Source organism: Xyrauchen texanus, chromosome 25, assembly GCF_025860055.1.
Source record: "Xyrauchen texanus isolate HMW12.3.18 chromosome 25, RBS_HiC_50CHRs, whole genome shotgun sequence".
Classification (NCBI taxonomy): domain Eukaryota; kingdom Metazoa; phylum Chordata; class Actinopteri; order Cypriniformes; family Catostomidae; genus Xyrauchen; species Xyrauchen texanus.
In genome coordinates, this window is record NC_068300.1 from 27,506,929 (window position 1) to 27,525,042 (window position 18,114).

Here is an 18,114-nt window from a genome sequence, read left to right on the forward strand (position 1 = left end):
TTTTAATGCCGCACTTGTTGTCTGAATACATAGATTTGATAGTGTCGTACACTGTAAAACCTAACACTGAAAGTCACTAAACGAAATGAGTTGTCTTAACTTATTTAAAAAAAAAAAAAAGTTAATTTCACTCAATAAAAAATGTGATATTAACTCAAAAACTCAGAACTTAACTCAGAACTTAAACTGATTAAGTTATGAATAACCATTTTGTTATTTTAGCTCTAAATATTTAACCTGAATTTAATTAATTTAATCTAGTTTATGTTAATGGTTGAAAATAAAAATAATGTTAAAAGTAAATTAGAAACCAGCAGGTGGGTTTACTTCCTAATTTTAAATAATATTTTTCAAGAAACTACTTTTGTATAAGGCCTATACTTTTATACTTTTCATAGCTAATGAAAAACACGTAAATAAATACATTTAAAGTTTTCAGCTTCATTCAAAGCCTATATTTAGGTCCCTGTGATGTCATTGATTTTAATCATCACCGCGTTCTCCCTTCTCCCTCGGAAAAACCCGCGCATTTATTTCAACAGGCGTAATCTGCCCATCCCCCACAGCTTCACGGAACTCTCAGTCACAAAATCAGGATGGCGGGAATTCGCCTTTGATTTAACAGGTAACGTTAAGCACGGAAAACTGCTTCATCCTTTTTATAGCACTCTTGAACGTTTTAACGTTGTATTGTAGTGACTCTTCATCTTAAGAAGAACGAATAGCTAAGTTAGGGTAATTTGTGTCATGTCATATTTACTATAAGGTAACGCGACATTGCAGAGATATTATAATTTTTTTGGATCAGCGGCAGTAGTTAATGTGCTGTGTGAGTACACGACAGTTTTGTCAGTGGAAAAGTAATTTATATTTTTGTGTGTTTTCTCACATTTTGGCATAGACAAGCGTGTCCCGCACATTTTTGGATATTTTTCAGTGAGGAGACTGATTGACTAACACTGCAAAAACTAAATAAATAGGCAATACAAGCTGACCGATTATTTTATTTATTATGCTGTGAGTAAACCACAGATTTGTCAGTGGAAAAATAATATTTTAGTATTTTCTCACATTTTGCATAGTACGTGTTCCTCGGGCATGGATATCCATGAGGAGACAACCATAGGCCGTCTTTCACGCGGCAAAAACTAAAGAAAAAGGTACTACAAGATGACCTATTCTATTGTTTATTATGCACTACAGTTTTATCAGGGGAAAATTAATCAATAATTGTGTTTTTTTTCTTCACAGTTCGGCATAGACAATAGACAAACGTATCCTGTACAATTGCATATTTGACACAAAGGAGACTGACATTCATTTACGCGGTAAGTTACGAACTAAAGAGTAAGCTATAAATATCAGTGTTGCCAACTATTTTCAATGGAAAGTAGCTAAAGCCTGCTCGAAAAGTAGCTAAATGTCGCCAGATGACGTCATGCGTCATTAGCATATTAATGACGTCATCGCGTCGTATTTGCATTCTGCCTAATTTGTCGGTACTGTAGCCTACTTCAGTTTATAATAACGGTTATCTCCCCTAAATCGTGCTCATACTGTTTTTATATAAGTATATAGCCGAATGTTCAGTAAAACGGTTCTCAATTACATATTTTCTGTTAGACAACAGAACGGAACTTAGCTAACGTTACATGTTAACCAGCAGTTACTTCCACAGCACTGACAAATTTCCAGATTTGTAACCTCGACGTCCTTGGACAAAATCACTATACATGTAAGTTGAAGACAGCATATCTGCTGTGATATTATCAGTTATATTTACATGTACATTGATAACTCATAGAGACAATTAGATTCCACAGAATGTGTTTCTTATTTTCTCACAGCGTAGGCCTATAAGTTACAACAATGATATTCAGTTCCAGTTAGAGACGTTAAGGATAATCTGCCCCTAGAAGGTAAACCTTAGGTTGAATTAATTACATATATTTACAAATTAACTATGTGCATATTTACAAAACAAAACAAATACTGCTTTACAAGCAAACTGTGTTTATATTTACACACACACACAAAAAAAGAAACTGCACATTTACAAATTATGTGCAGATGTACAAAAACAAAAGCAAACCTGAGCACATTTACAAGCAAACTGTGTTTGTATTTACTAAAACAAACCTGTGCACATTTACAAATCAACTGTGTATTTTACAAAAAAATCTGGGCACATTTACAAATTATGTGCATATGTACAAAGAAACTGTTTGTATATTTACAACAACAAAAAAAACTGCAGTTACAAACTAACTATGTGCATATTTACACAACAATTCTCACAATTCAGTCAATCTAATCTTATTTTATACTAATCTGATAATTTAACCGAACCACTATTTATATGTTATAATTTGGCAGACACGAGTGCCACAATTATGTACATAGACAATGGAAAATATTTGTACAATTTTTTACAACTTTTCTTTGATTCATTCCAGATCACATCATTAGAATGTTGAGACCGAATTCATCTTCATCCACAAGATCCATACCCTCAGTGCTCTCCTCCTGTGGGGTGATATTGGATGCAGAGGATGAGCTAGAACCTGGACAGGACTTAAAAGAATAAGCAGCTGAAGTTCCAAAGAGCTGCAGCACTTTATCAGGCAGTTTGTGCTCATAGCATGCTTCTCCAGCCAACCTCAACCCATATCGGATGTAGAGGATAGAGCTGAGGGTCTGCAGGGACATGCGGTTCCTCAGCTTGCTTTTAACGACACTCATTTGACTGAACAGCCTTTCTACCTCAGCGTTTGAGTGTGGGAGGGAGAGGACAGAAACTGCAGCAGAAGCCAGTTCTTCATATGGGTTTATGCCAGCTGAATCTCTGTACTTTTTAACTTCAGCCCAGAATGCCAGTGTGTTTGTTGTTTCCTCCCATTTCTGAAGGTTGTAACGGTGTGGGTTCCTAATTTTAATTGTTCAAGTTGGGCGCCAGACAGTTTAGTAACTGGCAAACATTTTATATTTCCTGCTAACCATCCCGTGTGAAAAAAGAAATCGAAATGTCCATTTTCATCTTATAGCAATAAACTTTATAGGGTTTTTTTCTTAGTGTCCAGAAACACACCTTCAAAACAAGCAAAACGAAATAATAATTGACAAATGAAATAGCCGTCTGGCGCATCTGCGCCCGGCCGTCAAGGTTCAGCAATAGGCTTTTGTTAAAAAAACAACAATAACAGAAATCAAAACTTTTCCAAAACATGGGTAAATATCGAATGAAAACGAAATTTCTTCAAACACAGTTAATGGGTATCGGTTTGGAGTGATTGAATTTGTTCTTTCGAGGAGAGTGCGGGGCGTTTGCTATTGTTCAAAGTTTTATTGAGATCAGTAACCGAGAGGGCACAAGAAAGACAAATGGTTTCTTTACCTCTGGGATAGGTGATCTCAGGTCATCGAAGTGAAAGAACCAACACTCACAGATTTTCAACTTCTCTGTCAAAATCCTCTTTGGGTTTCTTATGGGCAACTTTCTGGTTTCAGCTCGCTCAGTTTACCCCGATTATTCCGTGCATGCGCGTCCCTTCCCATCTTTTCAATGCAGAACTTCGGATCATCCACATGAACTATAATCCAACAGGGAATCTTCACGACACGCTGAAAAAACGTCCTTGATTGCACTTCAACTTCCTCTGACGCTAATCCCAACTTCCCGATCGGCCCTTCCTTCCGTTTCTCTACTTCCTCTTTTTATTTCCTCTCAATCATTCACGACCCCACCTCTTTTGTTACTATATTTAAGTATTTCGTTTGTACGAAATAAATATTATGAAGTTGTGTAGACTTATTCTTTTGTGTCATTTAATATGATTATTAATTAAATATTATTTGGCACTGTAGCATCGCTACAAGGTGAATATACCTCCACTGATTGATAATTGTATCAATTGTGTCCGAGCAATATCCTAAAAGATTTGCAAATTTTACCATGTCTGTCAGGCTCTTGTTGCAGTTTAGTGTCTCCCCCACATTGAACAAAGACATGTGCTGCAATATCTCCAAATTACCTGGGAGCCTCGCTCTCAGTTCATTTGCTAAGGAGATGGTGTAGCTCACACATCTCCTTCGAACACAGTCCTCGTCCTCTGGAGAGAGGTTTAGCTGTGTTGCCTTGGACTCAAATATATAGCCAAGGTATGTCTTGGGAGAAATGTGGCCATCTATTGAGTCTTTAAGGACATCAATTTTTGCCATTGGGTTAATGACCCTGCTGCAAACAGACTTTATTAGCCTCATTAAACAGTCAAGCAGCTTAAGCGGATCTGATTGTTCCCCCTCAAAAGCCTTAACAGCGGACTGCACCTCACTAATAATAGATTTTAAAAAAGTTAGATACAGTAGGTTCTGTGGGTCACTGTACATGGAATGTAGAACATCTGTACATGGAATGTAGAACATCTGCCATGTAACAGTGTTCACTTGACATGGTAAGGCTGAAATGCAATTTTAGCTCCTCCCACTGATCCAGGATTCTGGACACAGCAGGCTCTATGGAAAGCCAGCGTGTGGCACAGACCTTTGTTATCAGCAAAGGCTTCTCCCCACAGTTTATTGTCTGATAGACAGCCTTGTATGCCTCTCTGCGCTTTGGAGAAATAGAGAAACAATTATATGTTTCTCTAACAAGAAATTCCACACTACGTGGAAGAGTGTTTTTCGAGGCAGAGCTTACAGCTAACTGCAGTGAATGACACACACAGCGGATAAGGACAAGATGTTGTAAGCCTTCCTCCTCCCTAAGAATTTTGTGTACACCATTGTACACTCCTGTCATTACAGATGCATTATCTGTGCCAATGCCAAGCAAGTTCTCCTTCTTGAGGCCACACTTCCCAAGAAAAGCTAGAACTGCTCTGGCTATTGATCTAGCATCCCCTCCCTCCAGCTCAACAAGGCCTAGGTAGGTGGCCACCACATTTGCTTTCTCCTCACTAAAATATCGAATCATGATTCCGAGGCATTTAGAGACACTTACGTCTGTGCTCTCATCAAGGAGGAGGCTGTATTTGGAGTCCCCAATATCAGCCACCAGTCTTTGAATGAAATATGGGGCCAACACACCATTTATCATTTCTGTACACTTGGTACGGTGCATCCGAAAATGTTGGGCTGCAGTAGAATCAGAAAAAGCAGCTTTGCATGCCTTACCAATGTGGTCACAAGAAAGAATGGAACAATGCTCTGCAATCGCCATTGCCATGGTTGCCTCTGCATGTTTGCAAGAGTCTGCATTTTTAGGAGCAAATGTTAAAGTTTTTTTGCTTGGATTGATTGAAGGGCTTGGACTTTTCAGTGTGCTTTTGAGTTGAGGCATGCTTTTTAATATCGGACAACTTGGCACAGAATTCTGTCTTGCAGTACAGACAGTAAGCCCTTGTGTCATTGCCCACATAGGACTTCAGCCACCCCTTAAATTCAGGCATTAACTCCCATTCTTTCCTGTACTTTTGTAAATATACCTTAGAGTGTGACATGTTTACTATTTAAAATGTTTGTAATGTTCTAGCTGTGTGTATTTGTATTTATATTTGCTTGTGTATATATCCGCCTTTTATATTTATATTATGTTCATATGTTTAATAAAGTTGAATTTATATTGTGTGTATATGCGTTTTTGTATGTGTATAAGAGTTTGAGGGGAAAAAACGGTCAAATTAAATGTTTTGAATTAAAAAAAGAAGGCAGCTGATATGTGATCACTGATTGGTTCCTGCTAACACAGCGTGCACATGCGCAGCTCATTTATGTCTATGTCCGCTGGCGTGCAGTCGGAATGTGCTGCTCCTCTCAGCCGCTCACTGACTGAACAGAGCAGACGCAGAGAGATGTGGCAGCAGCGGGGAAGTAAGACCTCACGCTTGCAGTACTGGCGATAAAGTTGAATTTATATTGTGTGTATATGCGTTTTCAATTTCAATTTCAAAACACTTTATTTGTCCCCAAGGGGCAATTAATAAGGCCACATAGAGTAACGTAAACATTATACATTATAACATCCTACATTAAATAAATAACACAGTGTACATGAAATACATATTAATGAATACCTAATATATATATTAAAAAATAAATCAAGACATAATAAACAAGAGGGCTAGAGACGGTTGAGAATTTAAAAGCTGCACCGATTTGGGAACAAAAGTTGCCTTCCTCCTTTGTGTCCTACAACATGGACAACGAAGCCGTCGCCGTGAAGGAAGCCACTCAAAAACAGAGAACATTACATGTGATGTGTCTCATAAGATCCTTCCAGCCAACCTCAGCGTTTGCTGTTCACTTATAATAGAAAGAGCCCTAATAGGGAGTCCAATAATTTTTGAGCAGACTTTAACTGTGCGCTCCAGACTATTTCTATTTTGGAGGCTTATAGAATGAAACCAGCAGACGATGGAAAATGTAATGACACTTTCAATGTAGGAGTAGTAGAACATAGTGAGCAAGTTCTTACTAACTCCAAAGGAATTGAGCTTCCTTAAAAGATACTGCCGCTGCTGGCATTTCTTCAGTATCTCCTCTGTATTGGAAGTAAATTTGAACAGATTGTCAAAAATTGTCCCAAGGTACTTGTACTCCTTGACAATCTCTATAGGCTTCCCGTGAATAACAGTAGATGCTGCCATAGCCACCTGCCTCTGCTTATTAGAAAAGGTTACTACCAACTCTTTAGTCTTATTCAAGTTAAGCTCCAAACAGGAAATGTCACACCACTCAACAAATTCCTGAAGGGCTGGGCCATGATGCTGTGAAGGGCCTGAAAGCAGAGACAGTAAAACGGTATCATCGGCAAACTTAATCAGATGACAATTAGGTTGAGTAGATCTACATTCGTCGGTATACATAATGAAGAGCAGAGGTGAAAGGACACATCCCTGGGGAGAGCCATTTGAAGTATATAGGAGGTCAGAAAAGATATTATTGACCAGCACTCTCTGAGACCTATTGGTTAAAAAATCAATTACCCAGAAAATCATTTTGTCCTCCAGATGAAAATGACTAATAAGTTTCTCAGCAAGAATATGTGGCTGTAGGGTATTAAAAGCCGAAGAAAAATCAGCAAACAAAAATCTGGCTGTGGTATTAGGAGACTCAAGATGCTTATGAACAATGTCTGTGATAAACACCTTTGCATCATCAACCCCTCTACCTGTGCGATAGGCGAACTAAAGTGGATCCAACTGTGAAACAGTTACTTTAGTGATATAGTTTTTAATAATCCTCTCCATTTGTGTATGTGTATATGAGTTTGAAGAAGGTTTATTGTTGTGTTTGGATAAGTAAAATGTATAGAGTCTGTAAATATACGATCTGAAGTCGGAGAGTTCAGAAACCGAACCGGAATGAACTAAAACTCTGATTAGTAGTGAATATAAGTGCATGCCAAGAAAAAACGGTCAAATTAAATGTTTTGAATTAAAACAAAGGAGAAGGCAGCTGCTATGTGATCACTGATTGGTTCCTGCTAACACAGCGTGCACATGCGCAGCTCATTCATGTCTATGTCCGCTAGCGTGCAGTCAACGGAATGTGCTGCTCCTCTCAGCCGCTCACTGAACAGAGCAGACGTAGCGGGGAAGTAAGACCTCACGCTTGCAGTACTGGCGATATTTGGAAAGTTGCTAAGGTTTGTCCAAAAAGTCGCTAGATTTGTCACTAGTCGCTTTTTTGAAAAAATGTCGCTAAAGGGGTCTGAAAAGACGCTAAAAATAGCGACAAAGTCGCTAAGTTGGCAACAATGATAAATATTCCTTTCTAAGCTTTATTTCAAAATGGGTGATTTATAAAATTCTGGTGCTCAGGAAAACGCATAATTGCCGTTAATGAGGTTAAAATGACGGATTGGTTTGCTAGTGTTAGTTAAAAAGACTGACAATATGTGCTTGTCACGTTTTCTAATTTCGCAATAACAGATCACTGTCATGCTATTGAAATGCAAACTATGCCCATTTGTCTGCTCTGTCAGACTAAGGGCCAATCTCATTTCTCCCCCTTACCCCTCCCCCTTTGTCTGCATCTTCCCCTTGGCCCTCAATATCAAGTGAAGGGGGGTAGGGGTAAGAACGTACTCTAAGAAATGAGACGCCACTTGATTACCGTTTGCGTCATCTTCCCTTGCCGCTAGCAGGCTGCTACGTCAACAGAGGCGACAAGCGCTGACATAAACAAACGAAGATGCCGTCATCACTTCACACTGATTTCAACAAAAAACATAAATAGGAAGTGTCATGTCAAGGATTATCAGATAGCTCAGCTCGACAAATAGCGCATAACTGCTAGCTGGCAGTTAAATAGCGATTCAAAACAAAAACATTACAATTAAAACCGCTTGAACATTTTATTAAAAGTATCATAAAACACGAGTGTCATAATTATAATATCAATTAAACTGCTGAAAATACTTACATTTGTGCGACTCAGTTCGCCGTTCAGCCATGAAAAAAGTTTGATGCCGGCACTATTGAGAAATTCATACGTTGTAACCCCTCTCTTTGAAGTGTAGTCCTCCGCAAACTTCGTTTCAAGGGCTATGTAGCCCTACGCCTTGGCCCTAGCCCTTAATCAAAATGAGAATTGAGACGCCACTTCACCTCACATGAACGCGCAAAACCGAGGGGGAGGGGTAAGGGGAAGGGGGAGAAATGAGACGCAGCCTAAGTCTGTTAAAACATTACAGACTTTACCATTTTGTACATTCAACAGTATGTCCGATACCATGTCTGTATGAAGGCTGCATGTGTACATTCAAATCATACAATTTCCTGAAGATACACTTGACAAGATTTCATCCTGAGAAGGAAGAGACACATGGCTGTGAAAAGTCTATGGAATTCCACTGTCCTTTGTGCACATTGAAGCAGCCATTTGTAGAACAGGACATGTTCTGTCACCTGCGAAGTCATTTGAAAAAATTTGAAATGGTGAAATTGTAATTTCCAGACAAATAATTACTCCACATTCAATTCACACAAGTGGAGGGAGCACCACAATGCTTCAGAATACAATGATTTGATAGTCATAAGTGAAGTTTCTGAGCAGCAGAAGAGTGGATCTGAAGATAACCAAGAGGTATCTGAAACTCATTCTGTGTTGGAGCCAACTGTGTTAGACACTGGTCAATTATTTGACCTGCTTCAGCACAGTTTGGCAGCTTTGTTCCTCAAAATGCAAACAATATTGCATGTCTATGAAAAAGCTGTTCAAGAAATTGTTGAACAATTAGATCAGCTGTTTCAGTTATCAAAGCCCTTGATCAAAGCTGCGGTCAGTAGAGTACTTACTGAAAACCAGTGCTGCGTCCCTGAATCAGTTGTATATGAAATTGTTGAGGCAGTGTCAGAGAATAATGTACTTCACAGATCCACAACTAAACATGCAGTTCTTTCAACTGCTAAAAGGAGGAAGACATATATTGAGCACAAATTTCCATTTGTGAAGCCTGTTGAGTACTTCATTGAATCAAATCACACCTGCATGTATGTGCCAATTCTCTCCAGTTTGCAGGAGTTGTTGAGAAAACCAGATGTACTTGAAAAAGTCCTGGAGACTTCACCTTCACAAGATGGACGTTATGCAACTTTTTGGGATGGCACTTATTGTGAAGAAAATCCCCTCCTCTCAGATGAAAAACTAAAGTTTGCTCTCATACTTTACATTGATGATTTTGAGGTTTCAAATCCTCTGGGTACTTCTCGTAAAATTCACAAAGTGTGCGCAGTGTATTGGGCATTAGCTAACATTCCAGCTAAATTTCGCTCTGCACTTCACACCATACAACTTGCTGTTTTATGCAATTCCAATGACCTGAGACATTTTGGCTATTCTAGGGTTCTTGGACCCTTACTAAATTATCTCAAGACTCTTGAAGGAGAAGGTGTTTACATTGAGTCTCTTGGTGACTGTTTAAGGGGTTCAGTTTTTGTTGTGGTGGAAATACAATCTTGCTGCGCATGGCTTGGCTGGCTTTAAAGAGAGTTTCAATTCCTCATATGTTTGCAGATTTTGCCTCAGTCCCAAGACAGACATACAGACTTCAGAAGTGACTACTGGTAACTGTGAGTTAAGGACAAGAGAAAATCATGACACCTTAGTCCAAGCACTTAAAAAGGATGGAGATCATCTTGATTATGGGGTAAAGAGTTCTTGTGCCCTGTCAGATTGCCTTGCTTATTTCCATCCCATCACAGGGTTTCCACCTGATATATTACACGATTTGCTTGAAGGTGTTGTACCTGTTGAAATCGCACTTTGCTTAAAAGCATTGATTTCCAAGAAATATTTTTCTTTGGATGATCTCAATAAGGCAATTGTGTCCTTTCCTTTTGAACATTCTGACAAGACTGACCATCCACATCCGATTCCCAAAAGTTTTTCAACCTGGGGCACTATAGGTGGAAATGGTCACGAGAACCACACCTTGCTGAGATTATTGCCTGTTCTAATTGGACACTCTGTCCCAGAGGGTGAGAAATACGTTCAAAAACGTTTTGAAAATGCTTGCAGAACGACACCAAAAGCAGATGGCTTACTATCTGTCCTCTCCAGCCTTTTTTAAGCCTGAAATCCAAACCACAAACATGAAATCTGTCTTAGTAGCCACATTGCCAGAAGATGCACAGGCATTTATATCCAGTATCACTGACAGCAACACAGTTTACTCTGCTGATCAAGTGATCATTGATGGGACACTTTTTAGACCAGGCATGTTTGTTTGCACAGGGCTACATGGAGGGCTGCCTCAGTTTCATGAGATATGGCAAACTTTACTGTTTAATGACAGTGTTTTTGTGCTGAAGATATTTGAATCAAACTATGTAGAACACTTGCGTAGTTATAGGTTAGTTGCAGACTGTGGAGGAAAGGTCTTTGTGAGATCACCAAATGAGTTGCATGACAGTATTCCTTTGACTGCTTACAGGGTAAAAGGCCAAAAAATCCTTACCGCAAAGAGGTTCATCTCACTCTTGGATCGACAGTAGCCTGCTGCTGCATTGCTGATCACTACACCTGAGGGTCAACTGTAAGTGCCTTAAAGATTGTAGATGCATCTTCTACAAAACAAATTTTGATTACTTGATAGTTGCCAATTAGCTGATCAGTTTTGTGGCAAAATATTAATTTTTATTTATTATTATTATTACTGCAAAATCCCTGTAGTATGATTTTTTTTTTTTTTTATGCTTACAGATTCCTAGTCGAAATGAGCGCATCAGATAGCACATTAAAGCTGAGGGTGATAATAGATCCTACGAGTACCCGTAAAGTAGTTTTGCCATCTCGACCTGAGACAGTCAGTGACCTTTTGTTGCATCTAAAAACAAACCTCAATGTGAGTTATGATTTTAGGCTACAGTTTGAAGCTCATCAAAACACTTGAGCTGGATATCCATTCTACTGACACAGAAGACACAGCGTTGGCTTCGGAACACATCATCCTCTTCTAAACGCACAAGCAGGTGGCCTGATGTGTTTGATCTGCCAACATTTTCGTATGACGTTGAGTTTGCCTTGAGAGAGGGCAGTTCTGAATATTTTAAAGAAGGAAAGCATCTTAAATTGACAAGGGATCAAAAACATAACATCCTTGAGAGAATGATTGATACAGTTTACAGCTTCAAGGCATACCCAATTGATACTGAGTTTGCTCAAGCAGCTGAAGCCCTGGTGAACAAACACCCCTGTTTGAAGGAAAATGGCTCAAGAACCGGTCATGATGGATGGAAAGTGTCCTTGAAGTTCAAAATGGGTAATTATAGAAGCAAACTTCGGAGATCAGGAATGCAAGAAGTTGCCATCAATGGGTGCAAAAAAAGCAGAAGCAATCCAGATGCAGAACATAGTCGTGCAAATATTAAATGCCCTAGACGAGCAGAAGTCAACTTCCTCCCCAACCTTCCTCATGGGTCAGATTAACTTTCTTTGGAAGATTTACGTCTAAATATGATGGATGAACTTAAAATGATGAATCGACATATGCAACAAACATTTGCACTGAGACGAAAAGAAATTGTGCAGTCCAGTCCATCAGTTAAGGAAATGATGTCAAGATGGCCAGCTTTGTTTAGAGAAGCCCAAGTAAGTGATATTATTTTAAACTACTTTTAATGTCTACTTCTCAAAGAGAAATGGTTTGTATCTTACTGTTTTGGTATATTGCAATTCATTTTGTTTTAATGCTGTCTTTTAAAAGATTAGTTTACTCAAAATATTGACATATTTCAATAGTCATAGTCATGTCAATAGTATTTCAAAAGTTGAGTAAATGATAAGTATAAAAAAAAATGTGAACTTTATTTATGGACATCTTTGCACCCTGTAGTGTTCAAATATTTCTTGCAGTGTTGAAAAGCATTGTGATTTATTTTATTTTCAAATTCACAACCGCCTTTTCATCTAACATTTGTTTCTATTTATTGTTGCAGGTACTTGCAGAGTTTCACAGAATCACAAATCAAAATCTGCAGCAGACATTCTACTCCTCCCTGGATAAACATACTCCACAGCTTCTGAATCTTTTCAGAGCTAAGGCAGCAAAGGGTGGTGTCAGTGGTAACTAGATGACTGCAATACTAAGAGACTACGATGAAAACGTTGGTGTAAAGGTTATCCATGCAACAAATGTTAAAGATGTTAAAGAGTTAGTTCAAGCAATAATGTAAATTCTGTCACCAGTTACTCAACCTCATGTCATTCCAAACCTGTAAGACTTTTATTCATCTTCAGATCATAGTTGAAGATCTTTTGAAATCTTGGAGCTTTCTGTCCCTCCAATGACAGCCTACACAACTACCACTATCAAGGTTTAGAAAGGTAGTAAACCCATGTGACTCTACTTGATTATCCACAAACAAAGCACATCTGTAGCTTCATAAACTAAGGTTTAACCACGAGTCACAGGGATTACTTTAGTGATGTCTATCCTACCTTTCTAGACCTTAAGGCCCGATCACACCTAAAGTATTTTTCAGGTTCAAAAACGCGAGGCACATAGCACTGCCATTTTTTATGCTGCTAAGCAACCACCGAGTCCGCTGTCCTGTCAGTCTAATTGCGAGCGCTCTAAAAAAAAAAACGCAATGACGTCGGGCGCCTTTTCTGCTCAAACTTGCTTTTTTTTTCAACTGCAAAAATGCGAGGTGCAGCAGGCGGTAAAACGCATAAACAGCGCGCATAACACTCACTGCCATAGGAAAACAATTGAAAAAAGGTGCCTCTCACTGCAAAAAAAAAAAAAAAACGTGTTAGGTGTTATCAGGCCCTAAAAGTGCTAGTTGTGTAAGCTGTCAGTGGAGGGAGAAAAGCTCTCTGATTTCATTACAAATATTTTTGTATCCTAAAAAAAGTCTTACAGGTTTGGAACATCATGAGGGTGAGTAATTAATAACAAAATTTACATTCTTTGGGTAAACTAAAATCTTCTGAAGCAATACAATCAATTTGTAGGATAATTAGACTGAAAAGAAATATGATCAACTATTTAAAATAGACTGAATTTGAAAAAAAAATCAACTCCATACACAGCCTAGGGAAAAAATGGTAATATGGCAGCACAAACCTCAACTATCATCAAACTGTGATTCGGTTCTCACATATTGTATTGCAAACATCATGACATCCTAGAATCAGTGAGGTTTTATGTAATATTGAGTGCCAAAAATAAAATTCAGGCTGATAGGCAGAGTAAATCATTTCAGTTTGTTCATTCAAAGTGACTATTGCTTCAGATATACCTGTCAAGACTAGAAAGTTCTGATCATCATTAACTTTCCTTATATGAGCAAAAAAAAAGCAGAAAAATTCCTTGCAATATCTCTGTGTTCCAAAGATGTTCAAAAGTAATGCAGGTTTAGATTGACATGCTGTTAAAGTAAAACATTTTTTATGTTTGGATGAATTATTTTTAAAACCCCCTTGTACTTATGCTTATGTTGCCCAAAATAATTTCCCTGTTATGCAGGTTTTTATGGAAGAGTCACATAATTACTAATACTATTGCATGGAATTAAGGTTGCAATGCTTGAAAGTTTTCTTATCATGAGTTATGAAAATATTTCATCCATAAATGTTTAATTGTGAATTTAATTATGCTATGTTTTGTGTTTTGTCTTTAAGGACAAGAATGACATTCATGTCAGACGAACTACTGCTCTGGCAGGTTTACCAGTTTATCTAAAAGAAGACTCTGCAGATGTTTTCAAGACACACAAGGTATGAAATATTATATTGCAACAATTTAACCTTTTAGTTAAAAGCTTTTAGTCCGCGGAGGCGGAGACGTAACCTAATGCCTCAGAAAATCCGATCTGCCTGTTTACAAGACAGTCGCATTGGCACATATCTGATTTTTATCTGATTTATTTCCACATATGAACGAGGCCTGAAACCAATTTCGAAATATCCGAATGCATGCAATTTTTTTCCTGTTTACACGGTCATAGAACACATCCGATCTGTGTCACATATGAGTAAAAAATCTGAATTGGGTCACATTTCACTGACAGAAACTGGATTTATTCCACATTCAATTTGATTTCTAAATAAACAAATAAGGCTGTGGTGTTAATTTTAAAGGATTAGTTCACTTTCAAATGAAAATTAGCTCATGATTTGCTCACTCTCAAGCCATCCTAGGTGTATATGACTTTCTTCTTTCAGACAAATACAATCGGAGTTATATTACAAAATATCCTGGCTCTTCCAAGTTTTGGAAGTGGACTGCAACCAACAGATTGAAGCTCAAAAATGTGGATCCATCAGTCATAAACGAACTTCACGCGGATCCGCGGTGGTTAATAAAGGCCTTCTGAAGCACGATGAGTTTGTGTAAGTAAAATATTCATATTTAAACTTTATAAAGTAAAATAACTAGCTTCCGGCCAGATGAACATATGGATTCCACTTGCGCCTAAAGCGCAACTTATGCGAGTAATGTGACGTACTGCTGATATTTTTGCTACGCCAAGATGCACTACGCTACTTCTGAAGTCACAAGTTGCGCTTTAGGGGCAAGTAGACTGCGTTTGGCTGGAAGCTAGAATTTTACTTTGTAACGTGTTAAATATTAATATTTTTCTTACACAAACTCATCGTGCTTCAGAAGGAAGCCGCGTGTATTTCATTTATGACGGATGGATCCACGTATTTGAGCTTCAATCTTTTGGTTGCAATCCACTGCCATTATAAAATTTGGAAGAGCCAGGATATTTTGTAATATAACTCTGATTGTATTTGTCTGAAAGAAGAAAGTCATATACACCTAGGATGGCTTGAGGGTGAGCAAATCATGGGCTAATTTTCATTTGAAAGTAAACTAATCCTTTCATAAGATTTATAGCCTGTTCTATTGGTTGTATATCTTTTTACTTTCCTTTTGTTCTAGAACATTTAGCTGATACACCTAGTATGAGTACCTAGTAAATTACTAGTATTTTTCCAAATAAAATCTTGTTGATTTAACAATTTTGTTAAATGTATTGTTAAAATTAGAAGTATTACATTTTTGTAAATATTACAGTCAACTGAACTTTGCTGAGCATGTCCATTTTTCAAGGCTTTGTTGTCATTCATGAAAATTTAGTTATGGTGTCTGCCCTGACTATGGCCTGTTTGTTTTGTAGATTTGTAAAGACATGCATTAACAAAGATTTATTTCAAACCATTTAGAGAGAGGATCTTGACCAGGTGCAAAAGGCAGCAGTTGCCATCATTGCTGTCGAGGAAGAGGTTGAAAAGTTGCCTTTCAACCCACAGGATTTTCTGATTGTCCTTGAAGATGAGGTGGTAATGTCTGCAAAGTCCTGGGTTAGTGCACTGGTGCTGATTTTTGGGCTACTCTATGCCCTTCACATAAGCTACCCAAAGAAGCTGACCGTTTTTTTGAGTTCATACAGAAAGTGCTGCTAAATCTTGAAGATGGGAAGGCCAGGCCGAAGTTGCTTGTACTTAAAAACTAACTTCTGATTGACTAATATGGAATCCATGCTGTTTCTGGTACCATTAGGCAATTGAGTTTGCAGTTTTTAGAATTTTAAGCAGCAGTTTTTGAGTTTCTTTTTAAAAGTTACCAATTTGAGCTGTCTGTTAAAGTTTGAATAGTTTTAAAGTTTTAGATATTTCATGGGAAATGTGTGTCTGATGAAATTGTTTTAATGTTATTTGGACTGATTTTGCACACTGATTTAGTTTTAAAATGACCCTGTTTGGGCAGTCTGTTATAGTCTTAAAGGAATAGTTGATTTAAAGGGTTAGTTCACCCAAAAATAAAAATTCTGTCAGTAATTACAAAAGTCTTACGGGGTTGGAACAACATGAGAGTGAGTAATTACTGACAGAATTTTTTGGGTGAACTAACCCTTTAATTGTTAAAGTGTATATTTGATGAAATTGTTTGTTATTTGGACTGAACAGCACACTTCTGTTTTATGCCTGATGACCTTTTGTGAAAAGTATTTTTTTAATAAATACTGTTATTGCATCATTTTCTTTCATCATTTCTTTATGCTAATATTTTCCACTTGTCTTAATTTAACTTTATTAATTTGAGTTTATTTAACTTAAATCATTCATGACAATCGGTTTCCTCAAACCATTTGAGTAGCTATATAGTTGTTTAAACTTGATTCAATTTATTAAATGAACTCAAACCAGTTAGCTTAAATTAATGGAATGAACTTAAAATCTTTAAGTTACCTATACTCAAAATGATTGACTAAACCAACACTAAATTATGAGTGAATATAAGTCGATATATATAAGTTCACTATACTCATGTATTTGTTTTTAAACTTAAATAGTTTGTAGCAATCAGTTTCCTCAATCAGTTTGAGTTGAGTTAACTTATTGGGTTTTACAGTGTACATTTTACCCCCAATGCCAGATTGTAGAATTGTATAATACGGACCATCATGCCAAATGGAATCAAATGCTTTTTTTAAATCAACAAAGCATGCATACATTTTGCCTTTGGTTTTTTGATAAACGTGCTGGTTGACAATCGTGTGTAGTGTGTGAATGTGTTCGGTGGTGCGGTGGTTTGGTAGGAATCTAATCCGACTCTTACTCAAGACATTGTGCTTGGTAAGGAAGGTCTGTATCCGGGCATTCAGGATACAGCAGAAAGTCTTCCCCAGATTACCGTTCACACAAATGCCTCAGTAGTTATTGGGGTCAAATTTGTCTCCACTCTTATATAATGTGTGTATTAAGCCCATACTCCAGGTGTCAGGAAAATAGCCAGACTGCAGAACCAGATTGAAGAATTTTAACAAGGCCTCCTGCATTACTGCTGGACTGTGCTTCAGCATTTCTGTTCTAATGTTGTCTAAACCACATGCCTTTCTTGGTTTTAGTTTCTTAACTGCATCTGCCAATTGTTCTCTGCTAACCTGATAGTCTAAAGGGTTTTGGTTATTTTTTATTGTAGATTCCAATTTACCACATTTTCTGGAGAAATTTCTTTGAATACGTTTTTTAAATAGTCTTTCCATAATTCTCCATTTTGTATGGCAATGTCCTGGCTGTATTGTTTATTCAGACTGTTCCATTTTTCCCAGAACTGATTATTATTAACCAAGTATGTCTCTCTCTCTCTCTCTCTCTCTCTCAGATCTGCGCGTGTGTGTTGCTGGAGATGAATGTATTCTTCATTTTTTTTCTTGAACTGTATGCATACATACAGCAGTATTCTGTAATAATGTTTGTATGTGTACTTTTACTGGAGAGTTTTTTTTTTTTTTTTTTGCTTTGTAAAGATGATTTCATCTTTGATACATTTAGATAAACTTAAGGTTTTCGTGCACAAACGTACATTTCTGAGTGCTAAAACCCCTGCGGTTGTGACACTCAGCCAGAAAGTGATGCCCAAGGCAGAGGATATGCTAACCAACTCGTGTATTAGGGGCCGTTCAGCCTTTCAACACACGGAACAGAACGCATGTGTTGCGAGACGCGCCTTTGAAAGTGGACGCTCTGTTATCGCAAGCCAAGAAACTCAACAAAAAAAGTTTAGGTCATCTTTACAAAGAATAACAATGGAAAAGAGCTCAGACGGACACAAAAACATCAAATACTCATCTGATAATGTGAAGCGGCATTTAC